Consider the following 22,981-nt stretch of genomic DNA (forward strand, 5'->3'; position numbering starts at 1 on the left):
ACAAAGTTAGCTTCAACTCAAGCACCTGCCTTAACTGTGCTTCCTGGGGACAAAAAAAAATCCGCCCGTTCACGAATTCGCGAATTTTTCGGCAATTTCGCGAGATTTGCGGATCGCGAAATTGCTGAAAATTCGCAAATTTTGCGAGCGGAGCGGATTTTGCACCCATACTTAGAGAATACACACAATTTCCGGGAAATACCTCAGCCCATTACAAACATGCATTTTGATAAAGTCCAACTACATCCTGTTGAATGGCCCTCCTGATCTCCCTAAATGGCTAAGAGTCATTGGTGTCCTTTTCCCTACATTCATCTGTAGGCACACAACCCCCCTTGACATAAAATTTCAGCCATCAACCTAAACTGGGGATTGAACCAATTATGTCAAACAGCCTGATCATTGCATCCCTCTCAACGTGTGCAGTACCATAGAAATGTTTAGCAATTGCCAACAACAAGCTATCTGGCAACACAGGTCTTCCATCTGCTGACACCCAGATTTCATCATCTCTTTTGACACAAACTGCTCTGACCCAACCGTGCTGTCTTCCCTTGGGTACTTCCTCCTGGAATCTTTTCACCTCTTCCCAAGTATCAGCCACTTCTAACAAAAGGTTGTGAATGGTCTCATTTTCAGATTCATTTACATATTCACCATTGAAGGTTTTGGGACCCATGTGCACAATACCATGCAACCTCGTCAGCATAATGATTGCTGACTGTTACATAGTCCTTTCCACTCCTACATGCCCAACACTTTACAACTGCCATTTCTATAGGTAACTACATTGCTTCCAACAAGTTCATGACACACTCCCCATTTCTAATACAGGATTCTAATAATGTCATAAATCCCCTTTGCAGCCATAACTGTTCAAAGTTCATGGACCACACCATGCCGTATTGGCTATCAGAAAAAATAGTCACTATCATTTGTTCTGAAACACAGCAGGCTCAAGTAGGAGCAACCAGTTCAGGCACTTGTGCTGAGGCTACACCACAACTCAGAGCCAGGAGAGAGAGAGAAAAACTGTGTTTATTTAGACCATAGTCTTTAAACAATACACAAAACACAATAGGGATCCAAGTAATGGTGACAATAATAATTCTATAGCAGATAAGTTATCATTAAAATACATTTAAAAAGATGGCACCCTCATACAATCATAATTCATTAAACAAAGTTTGTAAAAATACCTAAATCCATAAAACTCTCATTAATGGGAGAAAACTAAGATACGTTTAAAATCAATGCCCCTCTTTTAATTTCTCCCTTACAAAATCTTTTATTGCTTTCAGATATTTTCCCGTTGCAATTGCAATGTCTAGAGGTGGCATTTCCGTAAGTAGACAAACTGCTTGGGTACGAAAGCTTACCTCATGTTTTAAAACTAGGGGGCCTAAAAACAATTTCCGTATAGCTAAAACCAATATACAATCAAGCAATATGTGCAAAATGTCATTGTTGTTCCTAGCACACATTTACAAATACCATCTGTTTGAATCGTTGCTGCCTTTTTTTTCCTTCCGCCATCCAAGGATTAATGCCAACTCAGACCCTTAGAATTTCATGTCTTAGCCCTTGATTGGGTAAGATATCCAAGTATGGGGGCCATGCTTTCTTTGCCCATGAGCTTCTTAGCCACTGGACTTATTTTTTTCACTCTCATGTATTCTAGGTCCAACGATCTTGAATATATCTGCCCTTGGCCTCTAAGCATTCTCTTTGTGAAATCTACTTCCAGGGATTGCTGTGAAAGTCTCACCTTAAGGCGCACTGCTATTTTCTGGAGATTTGTTCTTACATTTTAGGCTACTAAATTGAATCTCCTCTCTGCACCATTGTGAGACCTTCTGCACTCCACCTTGGTCCTGGCATTTCCATAATCTTAACAAAGACATTTGGGTCTGTATGCTCCATGCTATTAACCCTAACTCCATTCTGATAGCTTGGATCATTGTGCAGCTCGGTAATGACAATAGCATTTTTAAGATCTTTCCTTCTTCATGATCCCACCCGCATTTACCACTCAGGTAAATAACTTTTGCCCTGTACAGTACTTGTGGGGGATCATTGCTTCAAATGCCTTTAACATAGGTCTATGTTACATATCACCATATTCTTTATTACATTTTTTCAGCCTGCAGTCTAACGAGAAAGCTTTCACTTTTTGGGCCTCCAGGTGAGTACACCATTTTTGCGTACTATCAAACCAGAGGCCAAAGTATCTCTATTCTTTAACTATCTCCAGTTTGTCTTGACCTGTAAACCAATTAAAATTCTTGCCTCTCTCCCAAAAGAATAAAACCTTTGTTTTTTCTATATTTACGGTTAAAAACTTTCTATCACAATAGTTCTTAAAAACATTGAATTTCCTTTGGAGTCCTAGCTCTGTTTGATAAAGGATCACAAGATCATCTGCGTATAGAAGGCAGGGCACTTTGTTTCTGCTCATTATAGGGCTTGCACTTCTTTCTACTTCTAATACTGCAGGGCGGTCTGCTAAGAAGGTTGCAAATAACAAGGGGGCCAAGACGAACCCCTGTCTAAGGCCATTCCCTACAGTTATCTTATGAGTCAATGACCCTTGCGTGTCTCTAATGACCTGGGCCCAATTCCCTCTATGTAGCTCTTTTATGATAATCAATATGCCGTCTGGAATTCCATATTTTTTCAGGTCTTCCCAGAGGCAATTTCGATCCACAGAGTCAAAGGCTGCCTGAAAGTCAACAAAGCAACAATACAGCTTCCCATTTTGCTCTATCGACTTCCTGGCCAATGCCCATAGGGCAAAGCAATGATCTATAGTGGAGTGTCTTTCTTTAAAGCCCCCCTGTTCAACTGGAACAATTGATCCCTGTGCTGCCCAATCTTTTAACTTACCTAATATTATTTTAGCAAAGATCTTTTCACCAATATCTAGTAAGGTAATTAATCTATAATTCTTTGGGGCATAAACATCTCCTTTCTTGTATATCGGCCTGATTATCGCTCCCTTCCAGTTTATTGGGATTGTCCCAGATTCTAAGATTACTAAAAACATAAGCGAGAATAATTCTGCCCACCAGGACGGCTTTGATTTTATTATCAGGGCTGATAAGTTCTCTTTACCTGCTGCTCTTGTTGGTTTCAAGATCTTTATTGTGTTAGACACGTTTGCTACTGAGAAATCTGGCTTTAGATCTTCTACAAGGCCACTCCAGTCCCATGATACCTCCTCTTCAGTTTCTTTCCCCGGGGTATACAGTTCCTGCAAATATTCTTCCCAAGCACCCTCTTCCACCATGCAGTTCATTGAGGTAACCAAAGGTTCTGTTGCTGATTGTTTCGGCTTCCAGAACTGTTGTATGCTCTTAGATTCGATTGCCTCCAACAATTTTCCCCAACAGGTTTCCTTGTGGGCTCTTTTGTACTACAAATTAGCATGGTGTAATCTCACTTTAGCTTGACGAGGTTTTCGGCCCTGATCTGATCAAATTTTTTACACAGGCTATGCACTTCTCTCCTTAATTCTCTTTTCCTATTTAGGCAGTCTGTGTTGAACCACTTTCCTTGTCTAGCCGGAGTGTTTTGTTTACTCCTAGTAACCCTTAAATCGGTTCTAAGTTCTACACAAAGGCTTTGTACCACTTGATTTATTTTCTCAACATATCAAGCCAAGTTTAGGCCACTCGCACATCCTATATCAATGTTAACCTTTCTATATATTCTTCAGTTAACTGTGTTGTTATACGCCTAGGATAATCCATCTGTTGTGTGATTACTTTATCGCAGGCAGTCTGATGGAGATTTACCAGCTCTAGTTCCATTTTATTGTGGTCACTGCCTTCTCTGTGGTTAATCCTGAAGCCCTTTACTAATACAAAATTCCATACTTGCATGAAAATATAATCTATAGGGCAATTTTGTGTCCCCAGTTTAAATGTTTTCTTTGCCGGACAATCTTGGGCTGACCTACCGTTTAAGGAAAAAAGGCTTTTTGTTGCTAGGTAATTTCCCAACTTTACATGATGGATTGAACAAAGGCTTTCAGGAAACTTTTCTTGATTTATATCATGAGACTCCAAATTTATCATATACCAGGTATCTAGCTGCTTTGGGTTTACTTTTCGATTAAAATCTCCCACCAACAAGAATATATCCGAGCCAAACTTTTCGCATAATGAGTCCATATCATTCTTAAAATGTCCCATTTAAACACCATATTCCTCCTGGGTACCCCATTGCATATATACATTTAAAATCAGCATGTTTTCATAATTTTCATCAGCAGCCATTAGGGCTGTACTACAACCAAGCAACCATTTACATTTTACAGTAAGCTGAAGTACATTCTTCACTAGTTTAGTGGATAATAATGTCATTAAGCAACCTGCAGGATGACCGGACCTTGGATTCATTGCCGGGCGGTGGAGTTGGCGAAAGCCATGAACTACGGGGGTATTAACGCATAGCCAGGTCTCTTGGATTCAAATGATCCCATTGTTTTCTGCGAGGTCTTTTATAAATTCTTGCTTTGTCTGATTTCCTAGTCCATTTATATTCCAAGAGACCAGTGTTATGCCATGTGGCAACCCCGTTACCTATTCTACGTCGCTTGGTATCCAATCATCAATTTCCTCTAAATATCGCTGGGAAGGCCCTGCAGGACTTGTACTATAGCTCCAATTCTTCCAGGATTCCTCTATATCGGAGTTATTTACTACTATGTTAAGGTTTTCCAAGCCTAATCCTACTTCTCTTTCTAGTAGTCTCACTTGCCTCTTTCCTAGTCCTGCATGGTACTTTAAGAAGGCTTTCTCTTGCAGAACATTATGCTCTGTCTCTACTTCTTCTTTGGGTACTAGCCGAATCCATTCATTTAATATCTCTCTCTCTGCCTTCTCTTTGGCAATTTTTACCAGGTCAGAGTAAACTTGTACCCTGGTAAACTCTTTTCCGTCAATGGTTGATTGATAGTCCACCTGTTGGAGATCTTTTGATCCTATTCCTTTCAGGTTAGGACAGTGGGCGAATGAGTTAAGGAGATGGGACCAATTTAATACGACCTCTTCTTCGTTTTTTCCCCACCCCTTCCCATTTTCACCTGTTAAAAATATAGCCACCTATTCCCTTTGTCCTCCATTCCTACCATTACGGGCACCCTTAATGGCTGTTGGGTATTATTTCTAATCCCTCCCACTAATTTGCTGCCCAGATATGGCCTCTCTTTTGAAAGAGGTAGTAATACCAAGTTTTCTAGCTGTGTTGGGTGCTATATACTTTATTGACTTCTACTGGAAATCCCCTTTCTTTCTGGTTTCTTTATTCTCTCAGTTTGTACTTTTCTCGCTCTTTCTCTCAGGGTTTTGTTTTTATCTCTTGTTGGACTTGGGCCTTTTTGGCAGGTTCACCCCTAAACTTTTTGCCTTAAGCCCCTGACATAGTGGTAGTGATTTTAGGCCTCTTTGCACTTTTGCACTGTGGCCCAGTGTAAAGTGAGGGCGCACTCTGGGTGCGTGAAGTGAGAGTGGCCTGCCCTCCCATAGAAATGCATGGGGGATATGTGTACCCATGGTAATTCCTGATAAGAGGGGAGTGCAGGGTCAAGTTTAGTATGTGCAAACTCGTGAGAATAAATGCTGTGCAATAGTGTGCGCAGATTTATGGTGGTTAGTTTAGAAATGCCACTTTTAGAAGTTGGGATTTCTGTATGCTGTGTGATGGGATTTGCCTGCCTGGCTTGTGAGTGACAGGTGCAGGATGAGTCTGCCTGGTGGTGAATAGGGAGATCTGCATGTAGATGGGAGGGAGGAGTTCCACCTGGGACCTGAAAAGGGCTGTGCCTTCCCTCCACAATGCTGGCTCCACCTCCTGTGGTGCATCTGATGTCCCTGGCCTGTCCTGTGGAAGGGAGAGAAGAGCTGAGCAAAACAATGTGCTCAACAGCTCCCCTGAACCAGTTATATCTGGTTCCCCCATGCCCTACACCTTGGGTTAGTCGGTGAAGAGTCTCACTTCCTGTGCGCCAGGAAGTGAGACTCTTCACCGACTAACCCGGTCTCCTGGCAGCCGACGGACACCACTGTTTTCCGCGGCTCCCGCCACCCGATTGTGGGTGGACGTGTGTGCTTCCGCTACCCGAGGAATAAGCCTCTAAACCATGAGGCTTTCCGGAATTTAGAGGCTAAAATACTTTAAGGCTTTTCATTGTATCTGTCCTGATGATGGACCCTGTGATTTACTAAGGGTCCGAAACGCCATCGACTTTAAAAGCACTGAAACCGAACTGTGATTACTATTGGATGTTAAGTGCTCAGTTGTGATACTCTGTACAATTGTATTGTTGATAGAGTAACTTGTTTTGCCTTACAAAGCCCTTCTTTGCTGTTTATATCAACCCTATATACCTGCTCTGTTAGTACTGGACACAGGCTTGAGGTCCACACTGGCTTATTGTTGGAAGGTACTTCGTGTGATTTGAATACATGAATTCTGAGTAAAATCTCTGAAAGACCACTGTCCGGCTGGACATGCCTTTCTAAAAATATAGATTGACTCTGTCTATATTTTATTTTGTGCTGAAATTTTTCAATGTTGGGGGCCAATGTTGTTTGATAATAGTATGCTCCCCGAGGTCCCTGCTGACTAATATTGGGGTCCCTTGTTGTTGTTGAATTATCAGGGGTTATCTTTGGCGTGTATCTCCCTTTCCCTGACTAGAGTGGTGGTTTCTGCCTGGCTTTGGCGCAAACCTTAGCCAACCTGAGATCCCCATTTCTAACAGCTCTTGTTCAGCTAATCCTGATAGTTCATGTATCCTCCTACTTCTTGTCACAAATCTACCATTACCCTTTTTTTGATCACCTCTTCCTATGGGTCTCCCCCGTTTAAATAAGCCATGTCTAAAATAATCACCCCTTCTTTTAACCAACATCGGCCATCTCGAGATATAGACTTTGTGGTTGGCAATTGGGAGTTCTACATTCCCAACCTCCTCCCCCATCACAACTGGGGCTAGAGGCTGGGGGTCAGGGACAGGTCTTAACATTGATGCCATTTGATCCCTGATACCTTGTAGCTCCCCCTCCATCTTAGAGAGATGCATTTGTTTTTAGAATATCATGGTTTAGCATTGTGACTTCTAAGAGCCCCTGGAGCGATTTTTGCAACATTATCATCAGTTCCAACATTGATAAGGCTGCTGTTACTGAGGATTCTAAATTGAGCTCCGAAGATTGATTAAAGCCATTACTGCCCATCAACACTGGATTCTGGTTGCCATACAGTTCTTGTCTTTCAGTACCCTTTGGTCTTGCATCCAAGGCTGGGACATCTTCCTCATCTTGCCTTAAGTCCTCGCTATTTGTTTCCTGGGTGACCTGGGATACACACTGTAGTGACAGCCTCAGAGATGAAGATAATCGAGGAGACATTATTAGTCCCTTATGACCCGTTAAGGACTGTAAGGATTGGTTAACCAGATTCACAGAATCCAGCATGTACTCATCAAAAATTAAGGAGCAATCCCCTTTCCATGATTCATCCCCTACTACTTCTACATCGGCTGCTGGATACTTTGCGGGTGAAAAGACCCTTTTAAAATTCTTCCTGACAAAGTCTTTCAAGGAGTTTGATGCTGTACCCTCCTTTCGCCCCACTTGCGATGAATCCTTAGATGTTCACTTTTTTTCTTCTGCACTCGCTTTGGTTTTGCCCCTGGGCACACTAAACTTTCTCACGAGGCTTTTTGATCTATGGGGGGTTCTTTTTGCTTCTGTATATGTCCCAGTGTGCTTGTATTCTTCCTGGGAGCCATATTTAGACTCTTCAGATTAAATAACGACTTCTCAGGGACCAGATTCCTGTGTCCCACCTGATGCTGCCCCCCTGTTTCCTAACTCAGTCCTTAGGACAGGGGTCCAATGTATATACTGGAAGAAAGAAAAACGTTTTTTTCCACTTATCTCTGTTGTACTTTATGCATAAACCTGTACCAATGCCCTTCACTTGCTGAACTTGGGGGACCCTTCTTAAAGGCTGATTACTTCTTCCTGCCAAACTCGCTTTATCGCTTTAGCAAGATTTTCAATGACTTTTGTTCATTAAGTGTTATTCACCTTGGGGGGCATGCACGGCGTTTCCGTTTTGTTTTTATTCACCACCCTCAAAGAGTGGATAACCGTCCTTCTCATCAGCTTCTGTGCTTACCGTGCCCTTCTGCACCCTTTCAGCTTCGCCTCGCAAGGAGCCGAATAATACCGGGTAAAGTGTGGCGGGTTACCGATTACAGCAGGCACTCTAACCTTTGCGTCTGCCTGGATTCGGCGGTTCGGCAGGTTCAGCGTCGGATGCGGTGTCTTCCGGGTTCCTGAATTCTGCATCTTCCGGGTTCCTGAATTCGGCGTCTCTCGTCCATGTGTAGCCCAGGGGTCACGGGTCATGGGTCTCAGGTTACGCAGTACGCAGCTACGCACAACAAAGGTTCCACTATTCTCTCAACTAAACAGACTGCTTGAGCAACTCTTAGGGTTCCCCGATTGTCTCTTGAGCAGGAGCCATCTACAAACAGTATATAATCAGTATATAATCAGACTGTGCCAGTGGCTCATCTTGAATATCTGGTCTCGGCATAGCTCCGTGACATCAAGGGTGTCATACTCTACCTCCCCATCATCATTGTCATCTTCTGGCAATGGTAACAAAGTAGCGGGAATCAATGAAGAACACCACTTCAGGGTGGTGTTCTCAGCAGTGGTTGTCAAGTTCTGAGTGTGAGTACGCATCAGATGTATAGCAAATGAATGGGGTACCATGACAGTCAGAGTGTGTCCGAAGACTATACTTTCGCATCTTTTAATGCTCAAATCTATTGCCACTACAGCTTTAAGGCACCTGGTCAGTCCTGGGGCTATAGGATTTAGAGTAGCAGAAAAATAAGCCAAAGGTACTTTGTACGTCCCCATGCATTTATGTAAGCAATGAGAGAGCACAGATCACCTTCTCACTGCAGAAAAGCATGAATGCTTTGTTTTAATCAGATATACTGGGTTCCCTGCTAACCAGGTTCCCAGCAACAGTGTTCTTTCCCTAAAACTGTGACACAATTGGCACAATTTCAGCTCCCATATAACTCCCTAGTAAATGATACCACTGTTACCTAGGGCACTGGGACTGAAGAGGGTCCACTAGAGCTGCACAAATTGTGCCACCCAAGGAACCACACAACAAGGCAGTGCAAACTGCAATTGCAGACTGCTTTTCTTGGTGCAGAAAACATGAGAGTCAATATGACACACATCCCTGCGTGTCATGCTCTCAGACACTGCACAAGGAATAGGTAAATCACCCCTACTGCAGGCTTTACAGATCTAAGGCAGGGTGCACTATATCCCATGTGTGGAGTGGACATATCTGCATAAGCAAATATGACCGTCCAATATCTAAGTTCCTTCTTGGATATTGTAAGTGTGAAGGGTAGCCATAGAGAGTACACGGGCTGGACACCCATCAATATTGGTTCTCCAGCACTATCATGGCTTCACTGTACCAGGGATGTTTGGTACCAAATATCCCCTCTTAATAGAGCCAGTGTTGCATTTATTAATAAATGCACACATAGAGCACCTTTGAGGGCCCCCTGAAAACCTACCAAACACTGGTGTGGTCTCTGATGAGTATTAGCCAGCCTGTCACCACCAAACATGTTTCTCTGAGGCCAGGAACAAAGACTGCTCTGAATGCCATTCCTGGGCGGGAAGCTTCAAAGGCGATGCCTCCTTCGAAATGCAATCCAGGTATCTCCAGATAGTGGAGGATGCCAACCCCACTGCCCTGCTCCACATTTGGTGAGAGGACAGATGGGAAAATTAGTTAGATGAAGAGTTGGGTATCCATTTAGCCAGCACCACCCGTATGGTGGGGCAGGTGATGCGAACCCCACTTATGAGTTTCCTCCCCCGTATTTGAGAGGGAATTAGGGTCAGTGTTGTGTCCTGTTCCCAAAGGACGTTGTTACATAGAGGGTGTAGACACCCTAAAGGTAAGTAGCCCATTGGCTACTGCCGCCCTCCCCCTGTAACACCTCTAAATGTATTATTTAGGTGGGACCTTCCGACCCTGAACTTTATATTCGACAGCTACAAAGAAGACACAGACAAAGGAGAGCTGCTGACCCAAGAACCAAAGACCTGCAGATGAATTTTGGCAAGAAAGCCTGCCTGCTACTCCTAGGATTCAACCATTGTAGTGTGCTGTCTCATCCTCCAAAAACCCTAAAGCACCTCCAGACTTTTGCCAATCATCAGAGAACTCCCTTGGGTTAGAGGAACTACTCCCCTGCAGTGCACAGGCACCGAGCCCGCAGAGTCAGGTTTACCAACTTGCTACCCTGACTGTGAAGACATGCTGACACAAGTTGCCTGGCTGGCCTATCTGCTTGGCACCCAGGCGGCACAGCTTGGTTACTGATGAACCAGCTGTGCTCCATTTGTCCTGAAGCCCTTCGGACCTGATCTCTCAAATGGGATCCCTTGGACTTACCTTTAAGACCCCTTGTGTTGTGTGTTTTCTGGTGGCCCCCTTCTCTGCTACCAACGACCTCAGCACCCTGCTCCTGGCGGAATCTGGAACACTCGTGACAATCCTCTGATGGAAGATTCAACCTGGCCTTGCTACTTACCTAGATCCAGCAGGTGAACCTCGAGATCCAACTGTATGATTGTGTATGCTTTTTCCAATTTTCTCCTATAGACTTCTATGATCTGCAGCCAGGCCCTGAGACCAACGTATTGGTGCAGTCCTCCTCCCCAAGCCACTTCAGGCCCCGGGGAACCCTTCCCTCGGGGCAATTGTTTTTATTAAGGGGAGGGGGCACATGGGCACCAGTGGCATCTCGCAAGGATAAAGCTGTGTGGTGGTGTGGTGAGGTGGAGCGGGGCAGGGCGGTTGGGGGTAGTGGATTATTGACATATGATGGGAATGATTAAATTAAAGAAACAAAGAAATAAAACCACTTACCTTTCGCTCACTGCATTGCCGACTCTGCAATGCAGCGAGCACTAGGTAAGTGGGTTTATTTATATATTTCTTTACTTTAATCTTTACTGTTGTACTCCACTACCCCCCACTGCGCCCCCACCCCGCCTACCCACCCTACAGCGAGCCGTGCGAGCCGCCACTGATGGGCACCTTCCCCGAGCCACTAAGGGCTCCTGGTGCCTCATTCTCTGTAGCCAATTTCAATTCAGGACGGGGCATCTGCCCCCGCCCCCCAGCCTCAATAAAACCATGGGAGCCCAATCCCAGGGCTAAAGGCCTTAAAAATAAAAAATTGTGTATTTTTATAAACATTGTTAAGGAAGAAGAGGGATATCATGACCCTATCAATGCTTCATCTCCAGACTCAATACTCTCGCCATAAATTATGTGAAAAAATAAAGTTAATCAATACAGTACTTTAACCTAAAGAATCAAAGAGGCTGTCAAAAGAACACACAAAGGGAGGGGGAACAGCAATTAAGGAAAAAATGAAGGGAATTTGTTTCAGAAACCGCTGACATGTCTGTTTTCCACGTGAAGGGAAGAGAAATGGCTTGTAAACATAAAGCCTATTTATGCATGTCATGCCTTGCTATTTCAGAAACAGAAATACATTCCACAATATGTTTACCCAGCAATTTTAACCACATAGAGAGAAACTATAATAATGCTCTAACTCCGAGTGCCCCTCAAATGCTTTATGAAACTGAGAGAAAGTCACTGATGAGACACTAAGTGCTGTGCTTATGCAAAATACTACTAATTGCAGCTCGAGGCCAACACGTCGTGGCTGTTGTTGAGCCAATTAATTTTACACGTATAAACATCAGTTAATTATCTTTGCACTCGGCTTCACACACTAACATACACTGAATGTATTAAACAGGAATGCAGGCAGCTCTGTAACTTTTCTCCTACCATGCATATATCCAACCATAAACGTAGTAAGATGTAGTGCCCAGCCCAGATCAAAGTTCATGCTGCTACCATCTATATTTCTGGTGTCGGCTAAGATGAAAAATCACTTAATGGCACACTCACGTTATACAGAAGTTTGCAAGTATTATTTTGTTACATCATTCATTCAAAACAAAATTCTATCTATCCACTTCGACATCTGTCCGAGACAATGAATTTTAGATGAATTAAGTTTCTGGCAATCGAAAAAGTTCAAGGAAATATTTAAATTTTACTATTGGTCCATATAGTCGTACTGGAATAAATGCCATATTGTTTCAAGATGGCACCGATGCCCTTGTCATTTTTCTTATGCTCGAGACTTCACCCATCCCATCAGAAAATTCTTAGCTGGGCAATATGTCTATATTGTGTTTGATAGTGATGGTTATTTCATTATATCTTCATCTCTTTTCCCCTTGAGGTATTATTGTAAACAAGTTATTACTGGTTCACTCGTTTTTAATGACAAGTCAAAAACGGTTGGCCTTGTTCTGTGTTCAATCTGCACGTCCCCCCACAGAACAGGTCTGCGCCTGATGTTAGCAAAGGCACAATGGCCAAAGGGGAAAGTGTAAATTGTACGGTCCCATGTACTAATGCTGAACATAAACTCCAGTGTACACAAATTTCGTTTCTAACTCTTTAGAAGGGCTTGGAATTACAGCACATTCATAATCTGATTTATGCATTTAAGGCTTGTCCAGGGAGGTGATATCCCCGGTTCAGGTTGATGGAGGTCGAATGGCCTCCTGTTGTCAGCAGGGCTATGTCCCTCCCACCAAATTCTGCATGTAAAGCAAATAATAAGCAGGTTTCAATAGTATGCCCTATACTTTCCTATGCACGAAGGTCCAGGCTGTCTGAACTGCAATTGTGTTGTCAGCCTGGACAAGTGTCAACACCAGTTACTACTCCCAAGCATACGTTTGAGTAAACACGGTTTCCCTGTTAGTGATGAGCATATACAGTGATTCGATAACACATTACACAATATTTTTTTTTTGGATTCTTTTTGTCACGCTTTATTCAGTTCTTTCCAGCAACAGTCAACGCGTTTCGTCGCATTAGGGTGTGATACTGCGACTTCCTCAAGGCTATGATGTCTGAACGTATAACTTTGTATATGCGGTGTTAATTCCGACCCACATAGGGTTTCTGAACATTCGAGTTATCGCTATATATGTGAAAAATCCTTTAAAATTCCACTCCAAAAAGTCACCAATTAATTCACTTCTCTTGGTTTCCCAAGCGAAGTGCTCCCATAGTTTCCAACGTGTCCAATGCGCCGTGTACAGTGTACAAGCTGCACACGCGGGACACGGCGCATTGGACACTTTGAAACTATGGGAGCACTTCGCTTGGGAAAACCAGTGCAAAGAAAGAAAAAGTGCTGGAAAGATCTGAATAAAGCGTGACAAAAAGAATCCAAAAAATAAATATTGTGTAATGTGTTATGGAATCACTGTATATGCATGAAAAATGGGACCCCCTCAAAAAATAAGTTGCGACCAAGGAACAGAGGGGAAAAGAGAATTCGTTCTAGAAGATTGTTCCTTCAATGGTCATATCACTAAACAATATACATCGGATTATTTAAGAAAGGTGACAGAGTTATAACAATGTTTACTTTATCATAGTTTTTATTTTCATTTAATGCAGTTTTTCATTTCACTTTTTTGTATAAAAAAGACATAGTTCGTCATAAATACATTTTTCAAACTAGTATTTTTTGCTTTTAAGAACAGACATAATTATTAACACACCAGTGATTAGAAAATTATACAAGGTTATAATACACAGTTAATTTTTAAGAAAACCACCTGATATAAAAAACTCAACTCAATTCACTGACATACACACATGCATACCACAAACAACCCACACTACCAATAGAGGAAAAAGGGAGAAACTAAGCATTAATTGACAGGTTCACAAGTTGTCAAATACTAGGGTCTCAGAAAAATTCGAGACCCCCGCACATGATTGGTCGACGCGCGTTTCGGTGGGTGAACCACCTTCCTCAGGACCTTTTTTCTCTTGTGGATCGAAAATATCAGGGGACGGTGAAAGACAAGCAGATTTATATTTCTTTGGTGCTCAGTTTCTATCAGTTGATAGTTTTTAGGACCGGATACTTGTTACAAGGCATCAGTTTATGTTGCAAGTCAGGGTGCACTTACTCCAATGTGTTCAGAGAAGATATTCTGTTCTCCAAAACGTCAAAATAAACTTATAGTGGTTGATGATGCCCTCAACGGTGCGATGCAGGTCGATAAAAGACGGTCTCAACAACTGTGGTATCTTATTACTGAGACGGAAATGTAAAATGTTTCTCTCTTTAGTCGGGTTTATGGCGTCGTACTTCGGACGGAAATTGAAAGTATTTCTTCCTTTAGTCATGTAAATGACACCGTTCTTTATGCTGCATCTATCCGAACATATGAAGTCGCGGAGTCTGCTTACATCTTCCTCGGTAATCGGCGATAGTCCGAAGTACGACGCCATAAACCCGACTAAAGAGAGAAACATTTTACATTTCCGTCTCAGTAATAAGATACCACAGTTGTTGAGGCCGTCTTTTATCGACCTGCATCGCACCGTTGAGGGCATCATCAACCAGTATAAGTTTATTTTGACGTTTTGGAGAACAGAATATCTTCTCTGAACACATTGGAGTAAGTGCACCCTGACTTGCAACATAAACTGATGCCTTGTAACAAGTATCCGGTCCTAAAAACTATCAACTGATAGAAACTGAGCACCAAAGAAATATAAATCTGCTTGTCTTTCACCGTCCCCTGATATTTTCGATCCACAAGAGAAAAAAGGTCCTGAGGAAGGTGGTTCACCCACCGAAACGCGCGTCGACCAATCATGTGCGGGAGTCTCGAATTTTTCTGAGACCCCAGTATTTGACAACTTGTGAACCTGTCAATTAATACTTAGTTTCTCCCTTTTTCCCCTTTTGGTAGTGTGGGTTGTTTGTGGTATGCATGTGTGTATGTCAGTGAATTGAGTTGAGTTTTTTATATCAGGTGGTTTTCTTAAAAATTAACTGTGTATTATAACCTTGTATAATTTTCTAATCACTGGTGTGTTAATAATTATGTCTGTTCTTAAAAGCAAAAAATACTAGTTTGAAAAATGTATTTATGACGAACTATGTCTTTTTTATACAAAAAAGTGAAATGAAAAACTGCATTAAATGAAAATAAAAACTATGATAAAATAAACATTGTTATAACTCTGTCACCTTTCTTAAATAATCCGATGTATATTGTTTAGTGATATGACCATTGAAGGAACAATCGTCTAGAACAAATCACTGTATATGCTCATCACTAACAGGGAAACCGTGTTTACTCAAATGTGTGCTTGGGAGTAGAAATTGCATTTTGAGAATTCTTTTCTCTAACCTTGTGGAGTTTTGTGGTTCTCCATACATTAAAGCACAGTGAATCTTAATCAGAATCAATCTTAATTTAGTGCAAATTCAAACTTAGGCGCCTTAATCCCTATACGCATAACCACGCCAGTGTCAACACCTGGCCAAAATATATATCAGTTACACTGTCTCAAATTGCATCAGGGCACATCCTTAATTCTGTACGCCTAGTGCAGTCTAGGAAAGTGCACCAAAAACAACTGCACTGTCTTCAGCCAGACATGAACTCTGACAGTATGCACTTCAGTGAAAAACAGAGCCATGTTTTGAAACTGTTGCTCCTGGCTGTCACTGGAGGCAGACTGGCCTCAGTTTGCCGAGGGGGGCGGGATCAGCCCGGTTCATCCGAGGCTCCCGCTAGGGGACACATTGATTGTGCACTACCTTGTATACCATGTGTACCTTGTGGCACACAATCAGCGAGCATCCTGACAGCTTTCCTGCTATTGCTCCCTTATACCTACAATGGCGGAGGTAGAATGGCAAAGGGTTTCCTCATTTGCAGGAGGCCATCCCCCATGCAAATGAGGGAACACCCCACTTATGATTGCCCCATTCAAGTGAGGGAACACCCACTTATGATTGCCCTATACAAGTGAGAAAACACCCACTTATGATTGCCCTATACAAGTGAGGGAACACCCACTTATGATGGCCCCATACAAGTGAGGGAACACCCGCTTTTGACTGCCCTATGCAAGTAAAGGAACACCCACTTATGATTGCCCCATTCAAGTGAGGGAACACCCACTTATGATTGCCCCATACAAGTGAGGGAACACCCACTTATGATTGCCCCATTCAAGTGAGGGAACACTGACTCATGATTGCACCAAACAAGTGAGGGAACACCCCCTTATGATTGCCCCAAGCAAGTGAAGGAACACCCGCTTTTGACTGCCCCATGCAAGTGAGAGAACACCCACTTATGATTACTCTTCAGCGCCTTTTACTCTGGTGTGAATCGCATTACAGCATCTGTGGCCTCTTCTATTCCAGAGACACATTATAGAACTTGACCTCAGGTCCAATATTTGAATCCATGGTTGGGGTATCGTTGATAAGCAGATTGCTTCTGCAGATATGAATCTGTGCACATGGCTCTTATTTCTTCATCAATTAACCGGTGTCCTTGTATTTGTTGTTTCCTGAGCCCTCTTGCTCCTTTTTTAGGTCGAGCCTAGACGAAAGCAAAAGCGAAGCTTTTGCTGTCTAGGGCGAGACAACTTATTTTATCACTTTTGGGGGAATGTGGACAGCAGACTGACACGCGCTTCTCCTGCCGGAGATTTTACCTTGTGGGCGCGCACGTCGCCTTGCCCCTCTTGTGCCTCATATTCCTATGCACACAGCCAGCCCCCACACCCCTGCTCACACACCACACAGGCACACGTAAACACGCTGCCGCCCCCCCACCACACACACAGATACACGCAGGCAGGCACACACACAGGTACAACACACGCCCCCCCGGCTTACATACACACACACGTGCACACACACACTCCCAACCCCGCTCACCGGGCACACGCAGGGCTTCAATCACTGGGGGGGCGGGCACCGTCAATGTGCCCCGACGCCCCCCCTCACCGGCTCCTCTCGTCCTGTCCCTCCGTGTCCAGACTCTGCAGCCCGCTCCGTTGTTTCTCCGCCCCTTCAGGACATTTTGTGCGTGTCAGGCCTCTCCTTTCTCCCGGCCGGAAATCCTATTTGCGTGTCAGGTCTCGTTTTCACCACACATTTTTTTTGTTTTGTTGCTGGCTTGTCTAGAAAGACGCTACAACCTCGTGAAAAGCGCTGCTGCCAGCTGGGGCGCCCGGAGCTCACGTCATAGTTTTTGTTACATCATTTTAAAGTTCCAAATGTAAGCGCTATAGGGTCTCGAGTGCCGCATTGTCGACGTCTAGTTTAAAATATATATTCGAGCATGTGAATTGATTTACTCATTGACATCCCCGTTCACAGAAGGAGTTTGATTTACGACTTTCGAATAATTTGTAAACAGCTCCTTGCAGCTTTTATTGCCACGCAGCACCGCCGCGCGTGCAGAGATCTTCGAAGCCAGCTCCCCAAACACAGGCTCACTGCAACTGAGGCACCCTAGTGCTGCTGCTGGGTGCGTTGTGTATGAGTGTGCTTGTGTGAGCGTGTGGGGGAACGCTGTGTGCACCTCATGTGGGTCCATGTGTAAAGCGTGCACATTCTATGTGTGCGTACAGTGTATGCGAGTGCCCCTTGAGTGTCCGTTATCTGTTTTCGAGTATTTATTAAGTGTGTGTGTACATTATGTGGGCATTTAATGTTTGTGTATTATGTACGGTATGTGTCTAAATATACATTATGTATGTGCGTTTAATGTGGACATGTGTGTATATCATACGAATCACTGACAGAATTTCGACTACACAAATATCGACCTACAAGAATATCGAGTCAACAATATCGACATCCTATCTACAACATGGTAAGTACAAAAATATCGAAAAAAAAATATCGATGTAAAAAATATCGATGTTAAAAATATCGGTTTTTTTTTTAATATATAAATGTAAAATTAAGTCTATAAGACTAATAAATAAAATAAACATATTTAAAAGTATCTAATAATGTTTAAAAGTAATAAATAATACATATATATTAAGAATACATTAATTAAATATATACAGTAAATATGTAATATATATGCACTGAACAATAAGTATTAATAATTATTTTACGAATTTATAAATTAATGAAATATATTCTAATTTACTAACACATTTACAAACATAAAAGAGTAACATAAATAAAATGTAAGTAATATAAAAAATAAAATAAACATTTGATATTTTAACAATTAATTAAATAAAACGTTGGATAGCGTAAGGGTAAAAATTTCTATTCCTACTCCACAGAGTGCAACAGTAGGGAAAACTGACCCTGAACTCAAAAAACACCCCTTTACCCAAGAACTGAAACTGACCCTGAACCCTAAAAATACCCCTTTACCCAAAAACTGAAAACTGACCCTGAACCCAAAAAATACCCCTTTACCCAAAAACTGAAAACTGACCCTGAACCCAAAAAATACCCCTTTACCCAAGAACGGAAAACTGACCCTGAACCCTAAAAATACCCCTTTACCCAAAAACTGAAAACTGACCCTGAACCCTAAAAATAACCCTTTACCCAAAAACTGAAAACTGACCCTAAACTCTCAAAATACCCCTTTACCCAAAAACTGAAAACTGACCCGGAACCCTAAAAATACCCCTTTACCCAAGAACTGAAAACTGACCCTGAACCCTAAAAATACCCCTTTACCCAAAAACTGAAAACTGACCCTGAACCCTAAAAATAACCCTTTACCCAAAAACTGAAAACTGACCCTAAACCCTCAAAATACCCCTTTACCCAAAAACTGAAAACTGACCCTGAACCCTAAAAATACCCCTTTACCCAAGAACTGAAAACTGACCCTGAACCCTAAAAATACCCCTTTACCCAAGAACTGAAAACTGACCCTGAACACTAAAAATACCCCTTTACCCAAAAACTGAAAACTGACCCTGAACCCAAAAAATACCCCTTTACCCAAGAACTGAAAACTGACCCTGAACCCAAAAAATACCCCTTTGCCCAAGAACTGAAAACTGACCCTGAACACTACAAATACCCCTTTACCCAAAAACCCCAAACTGACCCTGAACCCTAAAAATACTCCTTTACCCAAACTTAATTAATATTATTTAATTAGCAATTAATTATTAATGAACAATAACAAATAAAGTAAATATATTAGCACATTAGCTGTAATTAATATAATTTAATAATTAATATTATTTTTCCCCAATTAATTAATTAACAGTAACTAAAAATTATATATAAATAACTCTAATTAATGTAACTAATTAATATTATTTAATTACCAATTAATTAATAATTTTAAATATGTACAAAATTGTAATAATTAATTAACTAATTAATATTAATTATTTCCCAATAAATTAAATATACATTTTTAAAAACATATATTAATTAATTAATTATTATTAAATTACTCCCCACCCCATTCCCCTATAAACCCACATCCCGCTACAGAAAATATATATCAATTAATCAATTAATTTTTTCCCAATTAATCAATATTAATTAGCAATTAATTATAATTAATTAATTAATCCTACTAATTATTAATCAACTTACCATAATTAAATTACTTCCCACCCTATTCCCCTATAAACCCACAACCCGCTACAGAACATATATATCAATTAATAAATTAATTAAATTTATTTTCCTATTATTTTCACATAATTACCAATTAACTATAATTTATTAATAAATCCTACTAATTACTAATCAATTTACCCTAATTAAATTACTTCCCACCCTATTCCCCTATAAACCCACAACCCGCTCCGGTACAAAAACATAAAATTTACTTATAAATGTATTTATTATTATATAAAATTTATACACATATAATAGTAATTATTTTAAATACTCAAATTAAACATATAACACATACATAATAATAAACTATACAATAATACAAATATCGATATTAGTGTCATCGAAATTAGTAACATCGATATATATGCTATCGATATTACTAACTTCGATATTACTTACATTGATATTAAGTATTTCGATATTACTTACCTTGGGTCGATATTCTGTCCTACGATATTCTTGCCTTCGATATTATGCACCTTCGATATTTCAGAATCGATATTATGGTAGGTCGATATTTCCTACTCGATATTTTGACTTTGTACCATATCATACAACTTCACGTCATATGTGTGTATGTTTTTGGTGTGCACATAATACTTTTGTGTACTTGGTATATCTTGTAATGTGTGCACATTATCTGTTCACATTAGATGTTCGTGTGCATACATATGCATGCACGTTTGTAAGCATATGCATGTCTAAGTTCTGTTGACATACTACTAACATGCACATGAACATGTTGTGATTAAATATGGAACACAAATGATTTTTTCCGTATGCAGTGCATGTAGGCAGGTTCAAACACAGGTCTTGCTGAACAAGAGGTACATACACGTAAGTGACTAAAAATCCATATGCAAGTGACTCAACAGAAGACAACTGTTGCTTGCTCGTACCCCTCAAGAAGTAGTTTGCACGTTATCACGGTGTTTGTTTTTGGAGGCACCTGTGAGATTTCAGCTGGTAAAACAAGCTTTTTTGTGCTTAGAATGTCTGGGAAAGTGTCTGCCGGTCTCTGGGAGAGGTGCAAGCACAGTCACCCCGTTCAAATGCAGTTTGGGGGTTTCATTGAGTGAGAAATGTTCTCGGCGTAAAGGCTTCCGGCGCTGACACCCATTTCATGTGCACGGCTGGTGAAAACGACGAAAATTGTTCAAAGAAGGTTTTGTATGAATTTATTGAGGTTATGAACGGTGTCTGCAGGGCTCTGTAGAACGAACTCGGAAAAAATAATGATCTGCAGACTGTAATGATTGCTGGATGAGGCACAGAGCCTGGGCCCCGGGCCACCAGAGCAGGCATTGCAACTGGCCCGGGGGCAGGAAGGGTGCTAGTGGTTTGGGCCGCATAGGCAGGCTTAGTTACTGGGCAGAAGTGGTGCAACATAAGCCAGCGGTGCGAGGGCGAACTCCAGCCCCCCCCCCCCTCACCCTCCCTCAGGGGAGGACGGCGGCCTCCGTGCACTTTTCAGAGGGAGGGGGGTGCTCCAGTTTCGTTACGTCACTTGTCAGGTGCACGGGTGCGAGTACAGTGGCTGCACCTTGGGTCTCGTCAACACTCCTGGTGACTGAGCTCACCTCTGTGCCAATGGATAAGGGATATTGACAAAGCGCTCTGCACGGATGCAGCCAGAGTAACTAGGCCAGGGGTTCACTCGAGCAGGCACCGCGACTGGGCGGCTGTGCCCTGTGTGTACGGAGCAGGTATAGTGCCTGTGCAGGCAGCGTGACTGGACGTTGCGTTGTGCCTCTTAAGGTAGCATGGTGACTGTGCCCTGTGCCTCTGGAGCAGGCTCAGCGATTGGGCACTCTGCACTGGTGCACGCACGGTGATTGGGCGTTGGGCCTCTTGAGCAGGCACTGCGACTCAGCCCTCTGCTATTGGAACAGCCACACTCGGGCAGGCCCCGAGAATGGACCTTGCACCACTTAGGTAGGCATGGTGACTAATCAGTCTGCTGGATCAGTCAGAGTGACACTATACAGCGAACCACCACAGTGATTGGACGACTCCGCACCACTGCGGCAGGCAGAGCAGAGAGCTGGTGTTGGACGACAGTTGTAACATTTATAGTGCCCACACCGCCATCGCTCGCTCCACTTGTACCCACTACATTCACAACCAAGAAGACTCATGAGACATAATTATGGGAAAACGGTGGTGCAGGTTTATTTGCATACAGCTAGCATATAGGTGGGTCATCTTACAGGCGATCCAAGACGGCAGCCCCTCGCTGACCCGCCTGCCTAATTAGCCAATTTGCACGGTAAGTCGATGCTCTTGACGGTGCAATACCTTTAATAGTTCTCGTTTACTCCCGCCCCCCCTGTCGGGGCGGAGCGATGAGGCACACCCCCGGTCGGTTAAGGCCCCCCGACCGCCCGAAGGACTAACGGGGCGCCGACGTTGTTTCCTGGAACCCCCTCGGCTCCAGGTTCTTGGCTCGGGCACCCCTACTGTGCCAGGCAGAGGTATTGCTGTCTCCTTCTGCCGCAGAGGTACCCTTACTGTCCATCTGCTTCCAGATCGCCCTGTGACTCCGCCTGCAGCACAAAACAGACCATTAATTGTTCACACCAGCCTGCTGCTCTGCTGCTGGGTCTGGGCCAGGGCGGGAACAGCGCAGAGTAGTCCTGATGAAACACAGCGGAAAAGAGGAAGTGCTGAACCGGGCTGGCCTAGATAAAGGCCCTAAGACCGCCCACCACCTTACGTGCTCGCGCTTGCATTGGCCACCCCCTAAAGGGGGCGGCGCCCTGACTGTCGCGCTGATGACGTTTTGTTCGCGAGGCATGTGTCACTAAGACGCTGTCTCGCGTTATCTCCCCTTCGCGTCGCGCGGCCAGCGGCATAGTGCCCACACCGCCATCGCTCGCTCCACTTGTACCCACTACATTCACAACCAAGAAGACTCATGAGACATAATTATGGGAAAACGGTGGTGCAGGTTTATTTGCATACAGCTAGCATATAGGTGGGTCATCTTACAGGCGATCCAAGACGGCAGCCCCTCGCTGACCCGCCTGCCTAATTAGCCAATTTGCACGGTAAGTCGATGCTCTTGACGGTGCAATACCTTTAATAGTTCTCGTTTACTCCCGCCCCCCCTGTCGGGGCGGAGCGATGAGGCACACCCCCGGTCGGTTAAGGCCCCCCGACCGCCCGAAGGACTAACGGGGCGCCGACGTTGTTTCCTGGAACCCCCTCGGCTCCAGGTTCTTGGCTCGGGCACCCCTACTGTGCCAGGCAGAGGTATTGCTGTCTCCTTCTGCCGCAGAGGTACCCTTACTGTCCATCTGCTTCCAGATCACCCTGTTCTCCGCCACAGCTCTGGAT

The 22,981-nt window shown here is 43.1% G+C and overlaps 1 protein-coding gene across 1 annotated transcript in view; it reads right to left on the reverse strand.

The window, feature by feature from the left end:
- The window catches only part of DOK6 (docking protein 6), a 1,609,598-nt gene that overhangs the window by 1,168,212 nt on the left and 418,405 nt on the right, over positions 1-22,981 (reverse strand). The window lies entirely within an intron of this gene.

The sequence above is a fragment of the Lissotriton vulgaris genome, chromosome 4_1, assembly GCF_964263255.1.
Source record: "Lissotriton vulgaris chromosome 4_1, aLisVul1.2, whole genome shotgun sequence".
Classification (NCBI taxonomy): Eukaryota; Metazoa; Chordata; class Amphibia; order Caudata; family Salamandridae; genus Lissotriton; species Lissotriton vulgaris.